Raw genomic sequence first — 20,296 nt, forward strand, 5'->3', positions numbered from 1 at the left:
AAATACTGGGGTCAGGTAGTACTGGAAAGTGGAGTCAGCTGGAAGAAACTCAGGAAATGAGCATGAAGATAACCATGAAAGACTCCTGCTCCAGGGTTTCCATTTGGGTACCTGATGATCTTCTCCATAGATCACATGTGAGGGTGCCGACAGCAGTTTTTCAAAGGATCTGTGGATGGGCCACTCCTGGAGGTGATCTGGAGGTGAGAGGTTGGCCACAACTGTATAGGCAGGACCTAAGACAGAGAAAGGCACATTGAAAGCTCATGAGGACATCACCAAAGCTCTCTGTGAATATTTGCCTATCATCTGTCCTGCCCCAGAGGCTATGCCGTCTGAATATGTCCAGGGGCAAAGTCCTTCAGTGTCACTGGTTAAATGCACATGTTGCTAAAGAGCAAACAGGAGTGGAGGCTGGCTCATAGTTTTCTTCCAAATGCCTCAGGGTTGCAGGTCCATTGTGCTGATAAGCAGAGGGAACCTACGGATAAGGCCCATCCCCTCATTCTCTGCCCTGCTCAGGGTACTCTTTAATGTTCAATGCCATCTTAATCCACTCAGTAAAGGACCATAAAGATGAATATAGAAGAGACAAACTTGAAGATACTTCATTGTCCCTTTTATAGTCCAGGATCCTCTGTAGGACCATTCTAAAAGGACAAGCCAAAGGTTCACTCTTTGGCCTCTGGTTGCCCTTATGAAAAGTCCAGTGTAGGTGCTGGAGGCTTGTCAGCATGCGGAAACATAGACATCGGCTTTTCTTTATGCCCCTGTGCTTGAGCTCCTTGGCAATTGCTTTTGATAGCACTCAATTCCTGTTCCTCATCTACGGGTTCACCTTATGTTCCAGAAATTCCCATTCTTTTAGAAAGTTCTGGATTTCTGGGTTACTCCAAGATTTAATCAACTGGCCTGAAAGAGACACAGGAATGTGAATGGACTTTGGCATAACTCACATGTACATTTAACAGACCCTCCCTCTATACTTACAGGCCTTGATTATGACTGTAAGTGAGTGGGAGATGATAAAACCATAAATGAGAAATTCAGCAATTCAGCATCTACCTGATTTCTTATGGCCAAATCATACTGTCATTTCAGAGAATATGGACAGGTCTTAGATGGTACAGTTGTGGCCTGAGAGGGCTCTCCTGATGTAGGGTTCTCATCCCACCCCCTGGTGAGAACCTTTTATCTTACAGGTCACCAGGGATCTGTGGCAGGGGAAAAGGGTTCCCAGGAATGCTGAGGCATAGGTTCCCTCAACCCTAGAGCAGCTCCTATTTGGGAGCTGAGATGAGCAATTTAGACTCTTGAAGATGACTGAGGTGGAACAGAAAGTTACAGAAAATGGCTCTGAGAATGTTGTTGCCTGAGGGTTTTACTGGTCTGTAGTTTTCTCCTTTATTTCCTTGGGGTTTATAGTAATTTCATTCTGAAGTGTCAGTTTCTAATTAAAAAATAAAAGAAAACAAATATATTTAAGTAGAAGGCAATCTCTTAATTAATGACTTGTTTCTGAATCCATTAAAGAGTTAGATACATTTTCCAGCCATCCACACAGAAAAACACAGAGAGTGAGGCCCTTTCAACTTACTTCTACTTGTATTCCTGAATTTTCTCCTGTGATCCTGTTCTCAGCAGCCAGGGCCTAATCCAGGGCCAACAGAGAGGTAGAATTTAGTCTGAACTCTACAGTTCAGGGGAGTAAGGAGGACCCAAGTGAATAGGTGTGTCTGGTCCTGTCTGCTGTGCACAGTATCTAAACCACATAGGGGTTTAAATAGCATTGGAGGTGATTGAGTCAAACCCATTGATTAAATCAAGGTAAACTGATTTGTGACTTTATTAAGTCCTTCCACAACAACTCCTACAGTAGAGTTCAATTTAATCACTGGAACAGGGTGCGCTAGAGTTTCAACTAGGGCAGTGAATTCAAGGAATGCTGTGTTCCCTTTTTCCAACTGTAAAGTGAGTGGGTAATAAAAACATTTCTACAAATGAGCCTGTTTCTCTGTTAGTTGCCGTCTTGTGGGCTCCATCTGATGGCGACCTTATGTACTGTATGATGGAATGAAAGGAAATCCCAGTGGTGTAGTGGTTAAGTGCTAAGGCTGCTAAACAAAGGGTTGGCAGTTCAAATCCACCAAGTGCTCCTTGGAAACTCTACGGGGCAGTTCTACTCTGTCCTGTAGGGTTGCTATGAGTTGGAATTGACTCGACAGCACTGGGTTTGGTTTGGTTTCAATGGGATGAAACTTTGTCTGATCCTGTGCCACTGATCTTTGATGTTTTAGCCCATAATTAAAGTTATTGTGTCAATCCATTTCACTGAGCATTTTATTCATTCCCTGAACTTTTACTTTACCATATATGATGTTATTTTCTACCAGTTGACCTTTCCTGATAAAATGCATAAAGTAAGCAAGATGAAGTCTCCGCATCCCCACGTCTAAGGAGCATTCTGGTTTTTCTAAGACTGATGTGTTCATTCTTCTGGAAACCTATTGTATATTCAATATTCTTCAGCAATACCACAATTCATATGTGTCTATTCCTCTTTTGTCTTTTTTCATTGTCCAGCTCTTTCATGCATATGAGGTGATTTAAAACACCATTATTTGGGTCAGTAACACCTTAGCTAACATCTTTGCTTTTCAACACTTGAAAGACATCTTTTGCAGCAGATTTTCCCAATGCAACATGCCATTTGGTTACTTCACTGCAGCTCGATCCAAGTAGAATGAAATCTTGGCAACTTCAATTTTCTCCCCATTTAGCATCATGTTGCTTATTAATACAGTTGTTAGGATTTCTCTTTTCTTCAACTTCAGGTGTAATCCGTACTGAATGTTGTAGTCTTTCACCTTCATCCATAAGTGCTTCAAATCAGCTTCATTTCTGGCAGGTAGGTTTGTATCCTCTGCATATTACAGGTTGTTAATGAGTCTTCCTCCAACCCTGATGATGCATTCTCCTTCATATAGTCCAGTTTCACAGATTATTTGTTTAGCACACAAATTGAAAAGTAAGGCTACAGGATACAACCCTGGCACATACTTTTTCCAATTTTAAACCTCTCAACTAGCATTCCCTTATTCTGTTCAAACAACCACCTCTTGATTCATGTACAGGTTCTGCATGAACACAAGTGTTCTGGAATTTCCATTCTTGGTAATGTTATCCATGATTTGCTATGATCCACACAGTTAAATGTCTCTGTGTAGTCAATAAAACACAGGTAAGCATCTTTCTGGTGTTCTCTGCTTTCAGCAAAGATCCATCTGAAGTTAGCAATGATATCCCTCATTCTACATCCTCTTCTGAATCTGTCTTGAACTTCTGGTAACTCCCTGCTGTTCTACTGCTGCAGTCATGTTTGAATTATTGTCAGGAGAATTTTGCTAGCCTGTGACATTAATGATATTGTTTGATAATTTCCACATTATGTTTGATTTCCTTTCTTTGAAATGGGCACAAATATGGATCTCTTACTGTCTTCCAAATTTCTTGAAAAAGACACATGAGCACTTCCGGCGTTGCTCACCATGTGTATTTCAACCGGCATTCAATAAATTCCTGGAGCCTTATTTTTCAGTAATGCCTTCAGTGCAGCTTGGATTTCTTCCCTCAGTACTAGCAGTTCTAGATCATATGTTTCATGTTGAAATGGTTGAATATTGATCAATTTTTTTAATATAATTAGAATTTATTTTACATAAAACAATTTCCAAAGAATACATGTAAAAACCATCTAGATACTGGTTTTACTGCATTACAAAAAATTGAGAGGCACAACTGGAGTATTCAAATAACCTGTGAGGGTGAAAGTGGGGGCCTATGAGTGCTGTCCATGGTGTTCATCATTTGAAGGCTCTAGGCACAAGAGCCCTTACCATGAGGCAGTAGTGCAGTTTCATTTAGTAGAAATAAATCACACAAAATATATGCTTTAATACAGAAAGTATTATTGTATCGTCATGTTTGATTACTTATAAAAACTTTGAATTGCATAAAAGTTCTCTTTAAAATTGACGATTCTCAGGAGACAGAGCTTAGAAGTATCTGTCTAAATAATTCATTGCAAATAATTAGGTTTCCATTTCTCCACAGATTAAAAAAAAAATTTATGAAGAATTACATTAAGTGGGACATTTAAAAATCTTTCATGGGAAAATAGGTTTACACATTTGTCCCAAGTCAGCTAAATTAATTTTCTTCCTACTTTAGAAGCAAAAGAGATCACAAAATGTTCAAGGTTTTAAATCAGAATACTTATATCACAGTATAGTGTGGAAATGTTTACATTAATTCATTTTGTGTATCATTCTACTGTACTGTCAAATTATCAAAAAGGCACATGGATAGATTCTTTGGAACAGTTTTTGTCTTTAAAAAAACCACACATTTATAAGCAGTGATTTCAATCATGTTTAAAAATAAAAAATATTAAACAAATGCATTTCCCTATCCAGGTAATACAAAATCCATGAAATTTCTACAGGGACTTTGCTTTCCACAGAATATCTTATTCAGCAGGAAAATAAGAAGTTCTACATTCACTTTGACCTTATCAAACCCTTAAGAGACGCTCAGTGTCCACTAAGCAATTAGTTCCCCTAGTCCCCTCCCTATACGTGCTATACCAAAACATAAAAACTTTGGTCTCTATACACTTGACTACCGGATTATGAGTTTTAAGGAAAGTGAATATCATGATGGTTTACTGCTGCTTACCCTATCAAGGATACCAGAGGAAACTTGTAAGCAGATGGAAAATCTCCAATTTTAAAAGAAATTGTTTCACTACTGTCTTAGTTATCTAGTGCTGCTATAACAGAAATACCACAAATCGATGGCTTTAACAAAGAGAAATTTATTCTCTCACAGTCTAGTACGCTAGAAATCTGAATTCAGGCGTCAGATCCAGGAGCAGTCTTTCTCTCTCTGTTGGCTCTGAAGGAAGGTCCTTGTCATCAATCTTTCCCTGGTCCAAGAGCTCCTCAGTGCAGCACTTTAAGTCCAAAGGACACACTACTCTCCTGGCTCTTGTTTCTTGGTGGTATGAGGTCTCCATGTCTTTCTGCTCGCTACTGTCTTTTATATCTCAAAAGAGATTCGCTTAAGACAAGATTTAATCTTGTAGATTGAGTCCTGCCTCATTAATGTAACCGCCACTAATCTCATCTCATTAACGTCATAGAGACAGGATTTACAACATACAGGAAAATCACATCAGATGACAAAATGGTAGACAATCACACAATACTGGGAATCATGGCCCAGTCAAACTGATATACATATTTTAGGGGGACACAATTCAATTCATGACAAATACCAACATACAATTCTTGAGTGTTTACACAGCCAGAAACTTTGAATTCAAGGAAATCTGCAAATAGGAGAAGGGACTGGGGAAGAATAATTGAGGTTAGAGTGGGTATACAGTGATATTCGTGTTCCTGTGCGGAAATCACTGTCAACAGAAAAGAGGTCAGTTAAGATGTCAGAAAGCATGGGTGCATGTGAGAACCAACAGTAGTTTGTGGTATGCCCTGGAGGATAATTGGAAGAGTTTTATAAATAGTGAAAAGGGAGTCATTACAGACTCCTTAGTGACAAAGAAATATTTTGTGGAGAACAACAAGATGACAGAAAGGTGGGAAAGAATTTATGGCACTGTTACTGAAACCACTGGCTGAGAGGCAGATGAAGGGGATAAGATTGAAGAGTGAAGGACAAAGGGGCCATTGAAACATTTTCAGGCAGGGAATATCACTGTGCTAGAATGGGAGTGTAGGTTCAAATGGCAGAAGCCAGTCCCAGTGCACAGGACAAGGCCACCACTTGGAGAGGGGTCTAAGCTGAGGCAGGGGAGTGTTATTTGGGGCCCTTCATCTAGGGGACTGGGAATTCCTGGACTGGTGGCTGGAGCAGCCACGTTCCCACTTCTCATTTCCTGGTTGTTTGCCTCATCCTCTTATGCTATGGCTGTCCTGTGGGACCTGTCAATATGACACTCTTGGTTCTTAAGCTAAAGAGGTGGAGAGTGTGAAGGGTTATGTAAAAACAGACAAGGAAGGTAAGGTACAATTTAAAGGAAAAGGCATTTGTGTATTTTGTAATAAAAATACTAATCTGAGAATGCATTTGAATCATCAATTTGTTAACATTTAACACAGAGATAAAACTGCAAGTATGTTGTTGAAAAAATAAAGTGGGATCATAAGTAACAACCTAGACAATGGAAAGCTCTGCAGTATTTAAAAATGAGATAGATCTACATACTGACATGGAGAATGTCTCCACAGTGAATGTAGTCCTAATCATTTCTTTCCAATAACCATGTTTAGTTTTCTAAAATTGAATGTATAAAATATTTTTTTAAAGTAATAGAGGGTTCATTCAGTATGTGGGTGGGCAATAACTAAATATAGAGGTTTAAAGAAACAAAACTAAAAAAAAAAAGGTGTTACTGTTTCTTTATCTTAATCCAGTGAAATCTGTTTAAATAAAGTGATGCCAGGATTATAGACTTATTTTTTTTTTAAATTACATTAAATTACCACATTATATTTATTTTAGAAATTTGTTTTAGTTTTGTTAAATATGTACACACACGTGTGTGTGTACATATATATATTTTAACTTACTCTTGAGGTCTTCTGTCAGATAAGACAATGGATCAGAAATTGGATTTTCTTAAGATCCTTTAATTTACCTGATGACTTCATCAGGTACTTAAGAAATCCAAGGCAAGGCAGGGAGAGCAAGGGCACAGAAAATGGAGGTTTAGTTGGAACCTGATGAGAAGCCCCTTTGCAACCTGAACGCCCTTCCAGCAGTAGAGTCCAACCTCGCAGCACGAGGTGCTCACACTGGAGCCTAAAAGTCTTCATTATTTTGGGAACAATCGCAGTCCTTGGATTCTCTGCAGACAATCTGTTTCAGGGTTAAAATAGAGCTTTCAGTGGTTAAAAAAAAAAAAAAAGCCTCATTTTAAATACCACTTTTCAAGTGACTCTGTCCTCTCAGACTAAGGGACTAGACAATGTCTATGCCCAGGGCTTCAGTACAGCCTCCCCTTGGATATAAAGGTTCATGTCAGGAAAGCTTCTCTTCTTGTCCAGTGTGTACCATATAGAATCCACTATTTCCAAAGCAGACTGTCTTTACTTCCACTACTTGCTTTTGCAGTTTTGCCCTTCTACTGTATGCTACCTGGAGCTGAAGTCCTCAAAACCTTGGCTGGCATTTTTCTTGGTCACAGGTCCAGCTGCATTGCCTGATGGTTCCACCTCTGCCATACGTTTCACTCCTGCCAGAACGATGTACCAGCCCAACTCTTGGCCAAATGCTCGGGGCTTGGGCTCTCCAGCTCCGGTGATCCTATCTTCTTGTGGCTCTAGGGCCTGTTCTTCAATCTGCATCTTCTTCCTCTACTTAGTGATCTGAGCATCAGCCTCTTCATTAAAAAAGGGGGGTTCACAAATACCATGGTAGAGTCCATGTGAATTTTTTCCTTAGGGCCGTCAATTGTGGGGTCACTTTCCACATTCTTCATGGCTGTCAGTGTGTCAAACCCCCAAGAGCCCACCCAAAATGATGTGCTTCCTGTCCAGGTAGGCACAGGAGCAAAAGGTGTTAAAGAACTGAGACATGTTTATTGTTGGCTCTGAGTTAGCCATGCTGAAGACTCCCTGACTCGTGTGCTAGAGGTGGGGCTAGAACTCATCTCTGAAAGGTTTTCCCCAGTGTAACTCCCCATTTGTGTTTGTGTCTATGGGATCACCTCCTTGGATCAAAAAGTTCCTAATGCATCTGTGGAAGGTGGTGCCATCATCGTAATTCTCCTTGCAGAGCTGGATAAACTTCTGCAGGTCCCTGGTGCCAGGTCACAGTGCAACCACAGGTTGAGGTGGCCTCTATTTGCATGGAGCCCCATGCAGTCCTTCTTCACACACTGGTAGCCAAGTATCAATGGATGCAGTTCCCTGGGCTGTCTCTGGGACCACTGCAGTGCTGGTGAGGGAAGCACTGACCTTGCTCATGAAATGATAAGCAGCACTCAGCAGGTCCACATGCTCCTTCTCCAGGGAACTCACAATGGCTAACAGAATCTCATCTCCACTGAACTCCTTCTAGAGCAGTGGCTGGGACCTGAGAGCAGGTTTCTCTCTTCTGCTTCTTCCTCCCATCTCTCTTTGAGGGTTAGGTGGATGATGGCATCATTGGCCTTGTTGGAGTAAACTAGGGAGTTGTATTCCTTGATGAATATGCTCTAGTACTTCAGATTCTCTTTCTCTACAGGCATGCCTGTAGGTTCATGAATCACAGGCCTGGTCTGTGAGGGGAAAGGTGACGATCAGCACTTGCCCACTCAGTTTCCATTCTGTCTTCTCCTGCATCTTGGGCACCTGTATTTTGATGGACACTGGACCTTTGTTTCTGCACAAGAACTCCTCCATGGGAATGAGGTTCTCTTCTGCCTTCAGTTTCTTGGAAGCAGGACCATCTTTCATAGGAGGTAGAGGATGGGCAGGGGGCATTGGGGCCAAAGCTGGGATGAGTGCCACAGGCAGAGCAGGTACAAAAGCTATTGGCTAAATCATGAGTAGTGGGTGGGGTGCCATGAGGAGGGGCTGAGGCAGGCATGCACACTACATCGATCCTGGCCATGCAGATGATGGATGGCATGGGGGTGATCACTGAGCCTAGAGGCAGGCCAAACACAGATGCCATCGGGAGCCCAAGCTTGACAGGCATTACTGACACATTTGTGGTGTGGTTGGGAAGCAGCATTTTGGGTAGTCGGGGCACCAAGATGATGGGCAGGGCTGAGCTAAGGATGTGGTAGCCTAGGATGGAGGTGGTGGGGACTGGGGGATTTCACCAGGCTTACAGGGACTAATCTTTTCTTTGGTGTCATTTTCTGGAGCCAGGCCCTTGGCCTTGTGCATAGCTTCAGTCTACTCCTGGAGGATGATATTGGCCTGAGCAGCCTGCTGGACCCAGGCCACACTGCCTGAGTGGCCATCCCAGGTCACGTTTTTCTCTGGCTTCTGGATCTCCTTCTTACTAATCCACTTAGCAAGTGATGTTTCCTTGACACTGAAAATGTCAGCAAAGCAGTCAACCAACTGTTTGAAGCTGCTCTTGATATCCAGGCCTGGAACATACACTTTTTTATCGTTCTGCTTTTCTGGGATGGAGCAATCTCACTATTCCAGCCAGGGGGGGTTGAGAAGTCCCATGCACATCTGTTTCTGTATTTTGCTGGCAGGAATGTTCTCCCCAGTGATGAGGAACACAATATATTCATCTGGAGCAGGGACTAGAGACAGTGGTATGGAAGTTTAGGGTCATAGTCCTTGCTGACAATGACTTGGTCTGGAGTTGATGGCAGAGGTGGAGGCAGGGGTGTCTCTGGGGATGGGGGCACTTTCTACCCTTATTCCTCATCTGAACCCTCATCCATGTCTTACATACCCTCTCCTCACTTATTGACAAGTTTAGATTCTGAAGATCAGCTCATTATGCAAAATTGGTGTTATGCAAAAAAGGAGGATGATCACATCAGATCGCAAAATGGAGGATGACTACATCATTACATAACTGCCAAATTATATCATTATATAACTGCCAAACTACTGAGACTCATGGCCCAGCCAAATTGATACATAACCTTAACCATCAAAGCCAGCATTACTCCCACCTTGTACTTTAGCATTTGTTACTGTCAGACATATATAGTTAATGTGCAAAATAATCAGACAGTAGATTTTTTACTATTGTAATAAGGGTGAAATGTCAGATAATGAGAGAGTTGATAAGTGAGGAGAAGGTGTACTTGGTTGTCCTGGTCAATCTGGGAAGGAGGATCCTCTGCCTTCTGTTTCTCATCCTCCTGATCAGACCTGACCTCCATCTTTCCTCCCCACTCTCCTGAAACTTCTCATAGCAGTCCTGAATGAGGATTTGGCCACTCAGTGGCGTTGGGAGGAGTGAAGTTCCCTTGCTCAATGGGCTGGAAGTCCACTAGTCCTGCCTCCACAAAACTATGCCAATTGATCTGAGCATAAGCTACTCTCTTCTCTCTCCTCCTTCCTCTCACGCTCCTGGAATTTGGCCCACTCCACTTGGTAACACACCTGATCCAAAACTTCGGCTTTTTTTAAGCTTTGCATATAAGCCTTTGAGTGAAATCAAGATTTGTGCACTGCTCCACCAGCTTCATGAAGTAGTTGAATAGCCTGTGCTGCTGCAAGTGGGAAAGTCCACATCAGTTTTCTGTAACAGCTGGGTCAAAAATATTCCAGGCCACAAAGAGAGCAGTCAGCTTCACCATACCCAGGTGCAAGGATGAGACGCAGGGGTGACCTGAGATAAACTCAAACTTAGCAGGGGACTTTTTGGGCACAATGGCCCCTTGGATCACCTGGGCGTGGCCTTTCTGGGGCAGCCGCGTGACCTTGAGAATGCCAGCTGAGGACTCCTGAGCCTTCCCTTCCTTGAACTCGCTGACCTTGAGGTAGTAGTAGTCATGGTGTCTTTGGAGTTCAGAAAGTTGACCTTAGTGTTTCCGGTTTCGTTCTGAGGTATCCTGGCTTCAAACTCAGGCCTGTTTCTGACCATAAAGTTGGAAGTCTTCTGTCTTAGTCACCTAGTTCTGCTATAACAGAAATACCACAAATGGATTGCTTTAACAAAGAGAAGTTTATTCTCTCACAGTCCAGTAGGCTAGAAGTGCAAATTTGGGGCGACGGCTCCAGGGTAAGGCTTTCTTTCTCTGTCAGCTCTGGAGGAAGGTCATCAGTCTTCCTTTGGTCTGGGAGCATCTCAGCAGGAACCTCAGGTCCAACCTCAGCTCCTGGTGCTGCTTTCTTGGTGGTATGAGGTCCCCATGTCTCTCTGCTCGCTTCTCTCTTTCATATCTCAAAAGAGATTGGCTTAAGACACTATCTAATCTTGTAGATCTCATCAACATAACTGCCACTAATCCATCTCATTACATCATAGTGATAGGATTTACAACACATAGGGAAATCACACTAGATGACAAAATGGTAGACAATCATATAATACTGGGAATCACGACTAGCCAAGTTGGCAGACATTTTGGGGGGACACAGTTCAACATGTGATATCGTCTCAACATGTTTCTGATCACTGGAGAAGAGTAAATAACTCCTGTCACTGGCTTGGAAAACCCTCCATTGAGAATCCTCTTTCTGTTAGCTCTTACGGCTCTGTAGCCCAGAGCAGTGGCAGGGGCACTGCCTGCACTAGTCAGCCGGCATGACTGTAATGCTCAGGGCTGCCAATTTGCCTTGGCGTCAGTGAGCAGTGCTGTATCAAGACAACCTACCTGCATGGATGCTATGAGATGGCACTGGCCGAGCTAGTCATCTCAGAGGAGGCGAGGCTGATGCAAAGACTTTGATTTTTAAGCAAATGATTTGAGACTGAAACTCATCACTTTTATTTCCTCTGGTGGCATAGTGGTTAAGTGCTATGGCTGCTAACCAAAGGGTCGGCAGTTTGATTCTGCTAGGCGCAGTTCTACTCTGTCTTGTAGGGTCACTATGAGTCGGAATCGACTCGACGGCACTGGGTTTCATTTTTGGTTTTGGTGAGCTTGGGTAGATTCTAGGTCTTCTCTGAGCTGTGCTGTTTCAGGACTGAGAAATAGCTTTTAGTCTCCTCTCCCTTCAGCTGCTGCAAGTCTCTAAGGCTCAGGACAGCCTGCAGGACTATTTGAAGGTCAGCCTGTGGAGGGAACCATGCCCTACGAGCACATGGTCCTCTCTCAGTCGTGGATTACTCTACTATAAAGGATGGGAACTTATATCTTACACACCCAATTGATTCAGGCAAATGATTGAGCCATTATCCCACTTGATTAACTCAACGATACGATACTTCGACTACATCTGCCATATTATTTTACACAAGCACTAAATTAGTGTTTGATTGGATCACAGAGATAGGGTGCGCCTGAGAACAGGGAGGGCAGAGATTCTAAAGGTTTCTAGGTCCCCTAATCCCAAATGCAAAATAAGAAGTGTGGAATTTCTATAAATGCATACCCATGATTCCTGAATTCTTAATCTAACTGACTGTAGTTTCTAGTCAAACAGAAAAGGCTGAAATCCTATCCTCTACATAACTTTGGAATTAGGTGGCTTTTCACTCTGAAAGTAATCCAATCATTAAGGGTCTTTCCCATGTACAACAGCAAAAATACAGATGAGACCGTGCTTGTATTATCATTGGTATTCAAATAAAACTTCCTTACAGGCATTTACTGGAGGAACATTCTTCCAATTTTGCTCCCCTGCAGAGAGCCTCTGAGCCCTGAAGTCGTAACAGTCAAGTTCCCGTGAGATGTGTTGACATCCACGCACCTGTCCATTAGTGGTCCTTGTAGAGATCTTCCACCTGGAATTTGACAGACAAGACATATGGTCCAGACCCATCCCTCCTCCAAAAACCAAAGGTTAATTTCTGCCCCAGGGGTGAACATCAGTGGGGGTCCTCTAGTGACCCAGCAGTCAACAGTCAAAGGAGTTCTGTAAAAATGGTCGGCTTCTCAGACCTCTTCCTCTAACTTTAGGAGGGGGAAAGAGAATCAAGATCGGGATCAGCCCATGGGGACCATGGTCTCTGGGAATATCTAGTTCAATTGGCATAACATAGTTTATAAAGAAAACGTTCTACATTCTACTTTGGTGAGTAGCGTCTGGGGTCTTAAAAGCTTGTGAGTTGCCATCTAAGATACTCCACTGGTCTCACCGACTGGGAGCAAGGGAGAATAAAGAAAAATAAAGACACAAGGGGAAGATTAATCCAAAGTACAAATGGACCACAACTACCACAGCCTCCACCAGACTGAGTCTAGTACAACTAGGTGGTGCCTGGCTACCATCACTGACTGTTCTGACAGGGATCACAATAGAGGGTCCCAGACAGAGCTGGAGAAAAATGTAGAAAATTCTAATTCACAAAAAAAAGACCTGACTTACTGGCCTGATAGAAACTGGAGAAATCCTGAGAGTATGGCCCCGAATACCCTTTTAGCTTGGTAACGAAGTCACTCCTGAGGTTCACCCTTCAGCCAAAGATTAAGCCCATAAAACAAAATGAGACTAAAGGAGCACACCAGTCCAGGGGCAAGGACTAGAAGGCAGGCGGGGACAGGAAAGCTGGTCATAGGGAACTCAAGGTTGAGAAGGTAGAGTGTTGACATGTCGTGGGGTTGGTAATCTATGTCATAAAAAAATATGTGTACTATTTAATGAGAAGTTAGTTTGTTCTGTAAGCCTTCATCTAAAGTACAAAAATATAAATAAATAAAAATGTGGCAATAATTTCATATTTGCCCAAGCAAATAGTCTATCAAAAGTAGACATTAATTTAAAACTAGCTAGAATTATGGTAATGATTATGGTATTTGAGCAATATTTTTAAATGAACTAATGTAATATTGCAGAAAATAAAACAAAGTCTACATATGTATGGGGCTCAGTATAAAATGGACTATGGAGGTTTTTTATTATTTAATCATTATCTGACTATACTTACGTAATCAGTTTTGATGAAACAAAGTAAAGCTTACTTAATTTAGCTTAAAGCCTTATCATCTACAGTTTGACTAAATTATAAAATTTAAATTTGCCATGTAAGGCAACTTTAGATTTTGTAAAAGTTGGAAAAGTTGAAAAAAGCCTAACATTAGTTAACCTCTTTATATCTTTATTTATTTAATTATTCCAAGGGAAATTATAATATACACCTTATAGAACTATTTTAAGAATTAGACTTAGCGTATTTAAGTAAAATAAATAGCACATAATAGGTGCTGAGTAATTTTATATTTTAGTAAATGGCTATGGTATTTGTACCTTTATAACTCCAGATGGGAAACACTCCATTCATGTCATTCATGAGATGACAACTGGTATAATATTTGAGTGACTTTGCCAGAAAATATTATTATATAGCTGCTCCATATGTAGCTGTAGTTCAATAATAATGAAATGAAAACATATTTTGAAGAATTCTGAAAAATTACTATACTAACAAAATCTGCAAAAAAAAAAATGAAGAAAAAAAAAAAAAGATCAGGATCAGTCCATAACTGATTCCCATGAGGTGGAAGTCTGACATACCTCCACTTTCTAAACATTTTATCAATTCTGACACCAGCCGTCCCTCCCACAGCACTCTCTACTTCTCTCCTGGGTGCAATGATTCACTAAAGTAGCCACGCAGAACTCACAGACCATCAGACCATACTCGTAAATATGGGGTTTATTATGGAAGTAACCAGTTACATTTCAGGATCAGGATCAACTTGGAAGTTACAGGACAAATCAGAATACACATCTTCAGTCAGGACAGCTTCTTGGCTGCTGCCACCAGGCCCTCTGCTCATGGTCTGGGCCCTGAACTCTTGGACTCAGCACTGAACTCTCAGCCTAGGCCCTTGGCTCTCAGCTTGGGACCCCACTCGGGCCTGGCCTCTTCCCTTATTCAGGTCTGGCCTCTGCCTCCACTCAGGCCTGCCTCTGCAGTGCTAGGACAAGTGTTACAGCTTTTTGGCTCCACCAACAAACTCCCGGAAGCACACTACTCCGCCAGGAAGCCTCCTGCCCAAAGATGCTCAGCTCTTTCTCTCCGTGGTTTGGCATGCCCACTGTAGCCACCCACTCTGCACGCAGGGCAGCCCAGTGCACCATCTCACACCAGTGTCCTGCAGTTCTGCACCACGGCTGCCTACAGCATTACTACTGTCTCTTAGGTCTAGGAGGTTCTCAGTAGAGGAACCCTGGGTTCAAAGACATGCTCTGCTCCCAGCTCTTCTTGATGATAGTGAAGTCCCCCTCCCATCTCTGGAACTGACTTATTTTAAGCGTAATGGGATGGCAAATCTGACCAATCCTCTACTAGGATTCCATGCATCTTATTTGCAATAGTACCACCCCCCAAGGGTTCCATGCACCTTATTTGTAGTATTAGCAGGCTGTCCAATCCCCTGGGTGGGCCACAAGGACCTTATTTGCAAATTCCTACCCAATTATTTTGTGGGAGTCACAAGACCATGGCTAAAACGGCCATATAAAGTAATCCACTATACCACAAGTTCTCAAAGGAGTTCTCTCAAAGGGAAAGCAATATTCAGCAATGGACTATAATCCTAGTGATTTTATTCTTGTCATTGTTAGAAAAATGAAAAATAAGGGGTCATGGATTGAATTGTGTCCTCCAAAAATATGTGTACCAATTTGGCTAGGCCATGATTCCTAGTATTGTGTGATTGTCCACCATTTTGTCATCTGATGTGATTTTTCCTATGTGTTGTAAATCCTGTCTCTACAATGTTAATGAGATTAGTGGCAGTTATGTTAATAAGGCAGGACACAATCTACAAAATTAGATTGTGTCTTGAGCAAATCACTTTTGAGATATTAAAGAGAGAAGCAAGCAGAGAGACAGGGGGACCTCATACCACCAAAAAAGCTGTGCTGGGAGAGAAAAAGTCCTTTGGACATGAGGTTCCTGTGCCGAGAAGCTCCTAAATCAAGGAAAGACTGATGACAAGCATTTTTCTCCAGAACTGACAGACAGAGAAACCATTCCCTTAGAGCTGGCACTCTGAATTTGGACTTCTAGCCTCCCAGACTGTGACAGAAGAAATTTCTCTTTGTTAAAGCCATCTACTTGTGGTATTTCCATTATAGCAGCACTAGATGACTAAGACATAAGGTAAGGTGTGTATGCATTTATTTGTAAATGACAAAGTTGTTTGTGAGAATGACATGAAAGGTGGCATCTACACAAAAGACATTTAATATGATAAACTTGTCCCAGAAAATGTGGAAAAGTAGGTCAAAAGACTATATAATAATTTTATATATTTAATAAATGTAACAGTTTGGTTTTTATGTCATGAATTAATATTCTTATACAAAAAGTGATTACTGAAGTAAGAAATATCAGCTTCAATCATAAGAAGAGTGGATTATATTAAATAATAGGACTCTGATCCAAGAGCCAGAAAATGCTGAAGGCAGGATTCCAGTGCAGTGGCTTTATAAGTTGCCCCTTATGGTAAAAGATCTTCCATGCAGCAAGGATGATGGAGAGAGGAGAGTGAGAGAAAGATGTCAGGTCCCAAACCACCAGGAAGATGAGGTTCCTCCCTGCCTCTCTGCTTCTTGGTCTCCTCTCACCTCTCTCTCTTTATACATGCACACACACACACACACACACACACACATCATTAGGATCACATGCGAGTAAAATTTTGCTAAAGATCATTCAAAAGCATCTGCAGCAGTGCATTGACAGGGAACTGCCAGAAGTTCAAGACAGATTCAGAAGAAGACATGGAACCAGGGATATCAATGCTGATGTCAGATGGATCCTGGCTGAAAGCAGAGAATACCAGAAGGATGTTTACCTGTGTTTCATTGACTATGCAAAGGCATTCGTCTGTGTGGATTATAACAAATTATGGAAAACACTGCAAAGAACAGGAACTCTAAAACACTTAATTGTACTCATGAGAAACTTGTACATAGATCAAGAGTCAGTGGTTGAAACAAAACAAGGGGATACTGCATGGTTTAAAGTCAGGAAAGGTGTGGGTCAGGGTTGTATCCTTTCACCATACCTATTCAATCTGTACGCGGAGCAAATAATACTAGAAGCTGGACTATATGAAGAAGAACGGGGCATCAAGATTGGAGGAAGACTCATTAACCTGTGTTATGCAGATAACACAACCTTGCCTGCTGAAAGTGAAAAGGACTTGAAGCACTTACCGATGAAGATCAAAGACCACAGCCTTCAGTATGGATTAAACCTCAATATAAAGAAAACAAAAATCCTCACAACTGGACCAATAAGCCACATCATGATAAAGGGAAAAAAGATTGAAGTTGTCAAGGATTTCATTTTACTTGAATTCACAGTCAATCCCTGTGGAAGCAGCAGTCAAGAAATCAAATGACTCATTGCATTGGGCAAATCTGCTGCAAAAGATCTCTTTAAAGTGTTAAAAAGCAAAGATGCCACCTTGAAGACTAGGGTGCACCTGACCCAAGCCATAGTGTTTTCAATCATCTCATAAGCATGTGAAAGCTGGACAATGAATAAGGAAGACCACTGAAGAATTGATGCCTTTATGTTATGGTATTGGCAAAGAATACTGCATATACCATGGACTGTCAAAAGAACAAACATCTGTCTTGGAAGGACAGCTATAATGCTCCTTAGAAGCAAGGGTGGTGAGACATACTTTGGACATGTTATCAGGAGGGACCAGTCCCTAGAGAAGTACATCATGTCTGGTAAAGCAGAGGGTCCACAAAAAAGAGGACAACCCTTGGTGAAATGGATTGACACAGTGGCTGCAACCGTGGGGCCAAGCATAACAACGATTGTGGAGATGGCGCAGTGTTTCGTTCTGTTGTGCACAGGGTCACTATGAGTCGGAACTGACTCAATGGTACCTAACAACATATATATATACACACAGATACAACATGTATACATGCATATATGTATGTATGTATTTTTGTATCTGAGGAGCCTTGATGGCACAGTGGTTAAATGCTTGGCTGCTAACCAAAACGGTCAGTGGTTCAAACCCACCAGTCGCTCCCTGGGAGAAAGATGTGGCAGTCTGCTACCACAAAGATTACACCCTTGGAAACCCTATGGGACAGTTCTACTCTGTCCTGTAGGGTCACTATGAGTCAGAATCGACTTTATGGCAACAAGTTTTCTTTTTTATATATATTATTTTATTTCTCCTCCATTTTTTAAAATCTTAACAGTTTTGTATTTATCTTGATATGTACTTAATAAGTATATAACTAGCATGTTAAACCTGTGAATTCACTGATGTTTTTGCCCAGTACAATAATATAAAACTCCCTTTAAAATAAATAATTAAAAAGTGAGTCAAATTAAACAAAATATTAAATAAATAATAGGACACAGTAATTTAACCATTTGGGAAACTCAATGTGCAGGTCATGGTGTAAGTCATCAAAAATACAGGAGAGAGTAAATTGGAATTAAGCTCACCTTTTCCCAATGCACATTAAGAGACATGCTCTGGTGTGTGAAATTTGAAACACACTGGAAATACATATTCAACTTCGCTGAGCTTAGAAATCATGGTGAGATGACTGCTGCGAAGCTGAGGAGAAACCAAAATTAATTTAAAAAAAAAAAAAAACCTAAGTAATTTAACAGTTGATCACAATGAATTGATTTTTCCTGAAATGGCTTTTTGTGAATTAACCACTTGAAAAACTGGCCTTCCACAAATAGGCTTGTTTTTGAATAACTGATGCCTCCCTTATGGCAAACTGGAATATTTTGTTTGCGAGTCTTTGTATGCCTTTATCACTAGACTGCAAATTTTTAGAGGTGTTGTATCATATCTTTGTATTCCTCCCAAAACCTAGTGCATTGTATTACCTGGCTGGGCAGGAACAAGCCTTGTTGAGGTATGTTTGGGTACATGGCTCTGTTCTTCACTTTGCAATTTATGGTAACACAATCTTAAATCCAATTATCCACTGAGTCCAACCAATCCAATCCAAATATCTGTGTTAATATATGGAGATGAATTTTAACCAGGATTGGAAAAAAAAATTGAATAATAATAATTTCCATTATAGATCATGAACTATATACATTTAATTATACAGTTCAGATAATAATTGAATTGAGTAATCTTAAATAAAAAAAAAACCCAGTGTAATCTTTAATATACAGTGATAATTCTGATACCAATTTATAACTACTCCTTCTCAATAAGTGTTGACTTGTTCATTACTTTCTTTAGGTGCAACTAGTAGAATCATTTCTAGTCAGAGTTCTCGTATCAAGCCCATAGTTTGTCTCAGAAAAAGAAAACTTTCAGAGCAGTCAGGGAGGCAGAGGCATAATATACTGACCATGTTAACTAATTTTAATTTGGACTTCTAGACTAGCAGCTACGTTTTTGAAAAAAACATGTTTTTCCTTGGTGGTCAAAACCAGGAGATGAAATCATATGCCTCAAGGGGTCGTAACCAACATGGTCTTAACCATCTGCACTCTTCAAAATACAGGTACTCAGGAAGAGTGCTGTCTGGGTACTGTTGCCAACAAGGTATTTCTGCAAGATAGACAAACAAAATACATGTATCTTGTGACCATGATCTAAGCATCTGTGAAACTATCTGTAATCACTTACTATTAATAATCAGTAACAAATCAGAGAATGATTATTACAATATTCATTGATTTCCCTATAAGTGCCCTCCCTATGGTTTGGTTCATCTTTTTACTCCTAAAGAATACTTGTATAATGAAACTGCCCCAAGACTACCTGGTTCCATTTTCAGTGGGCTACATACTTCCCCAACTGCAATTGTTTTTAAACCCTTAATAAACCTGTTTTAACTTGAAACAGCATTCAGGTTTTTCTCTACCACATTTTGATGTCAGTGACAAAGGATCCAAAGGTAATTTGCCTGCTAAAGGACCCCAGGAGAGGACTGTGGAACATCAGTGCCCATACAAGCCCTTTATACGCTTGATCTACTTTCCCAGCTCTTGGGAGTCATCTCCAGGTAAAATTTCTTGGACCAGTAACCTTTGCCCTGTCCGCATTTAAAGTCTTGTGAGGTTCGTTAACAGTCTTTTACCTCTTTTCTCTCACTCTGGAGCATTTTGAAGAGTTTGTCATCTGGCTAACTGCAGCTTGGTTTGGGCTGTGTGAACCCGTGTTTTTCTCTAAATGCCCGTTAAGGTTTCTTCAGCTGCGTTTCGGTGAAAAGACTCCGGAGTGATTTTCACATGTGTGGTTGCAGTCATAGTGAGAATAGAGAGTACCATTAGCCACTGGTATGCACTCATTAGAAGGTATTTAGTTTCCTGCACAGTGAATTAGGATCTAAGAGCCTCTAAATTAAAATCCATTTAAACGGTTTCTTCTGTAATTTAATTTTTAGATCAACCTGCTATCCACTGGCATAAATTTGTCTAAGGGAAACCTGTTTTCTTTTAAACTGTGGTGCAACATTTTTGTTTCCTCAAATGTCTTGATCATTTTTAAGTACATTCCAATTAAAAAGACTAATATATTTAAAGCAAGATACTAGGCCTCTACCTGGCAAAATAAATTAAGTTTAAAAAGAATCCCCCATATGTTGTCTTGTATGTTGAGATCGCCTTACAGAATAGTAAATTTACATAATTGTTTCATTTCATGTTTGTTTTTGTGTAT

At 41.0% G+C, this 20,296-nt stretch overlaps 2 pseudogenes; both read right to left on the reverse strand.

The window, feature by feature from the left end:
- Window positions 1-7,430, reverse strand: part of LOC111751619 (olfactory receptor 13F1-like) — a 37,587-nt pseudogene extending 30,157 nt beyond the window's left edge.
- A 573-nt stretch (window positions 7,431-8,003) lies between these two features.
- Window positions 8,004-10,700, reverse strand: LOC100666794 (splicing factor 3A subunit 1-like; annotated as a pseudogene).
- Window positions 10,701-20,296: the final 9,596 nt, after the last annotated feature.

Source organism: Loxodonta africana, chromosome 2, assembly GCF_030014295.1.
Source record: "Loxodonta africana isolate mLoxAfr1 chromosome 2, mLoxAfr1.hap2, whole genome shotgun sequence".
NCBI classification, from domain to species: domain Eukaryota; kingdom Metazoa; phylum Chordata; class Mammalia; order Proboscidea; family Elephantidae; genus Loxodonta; species Loxodonta africana.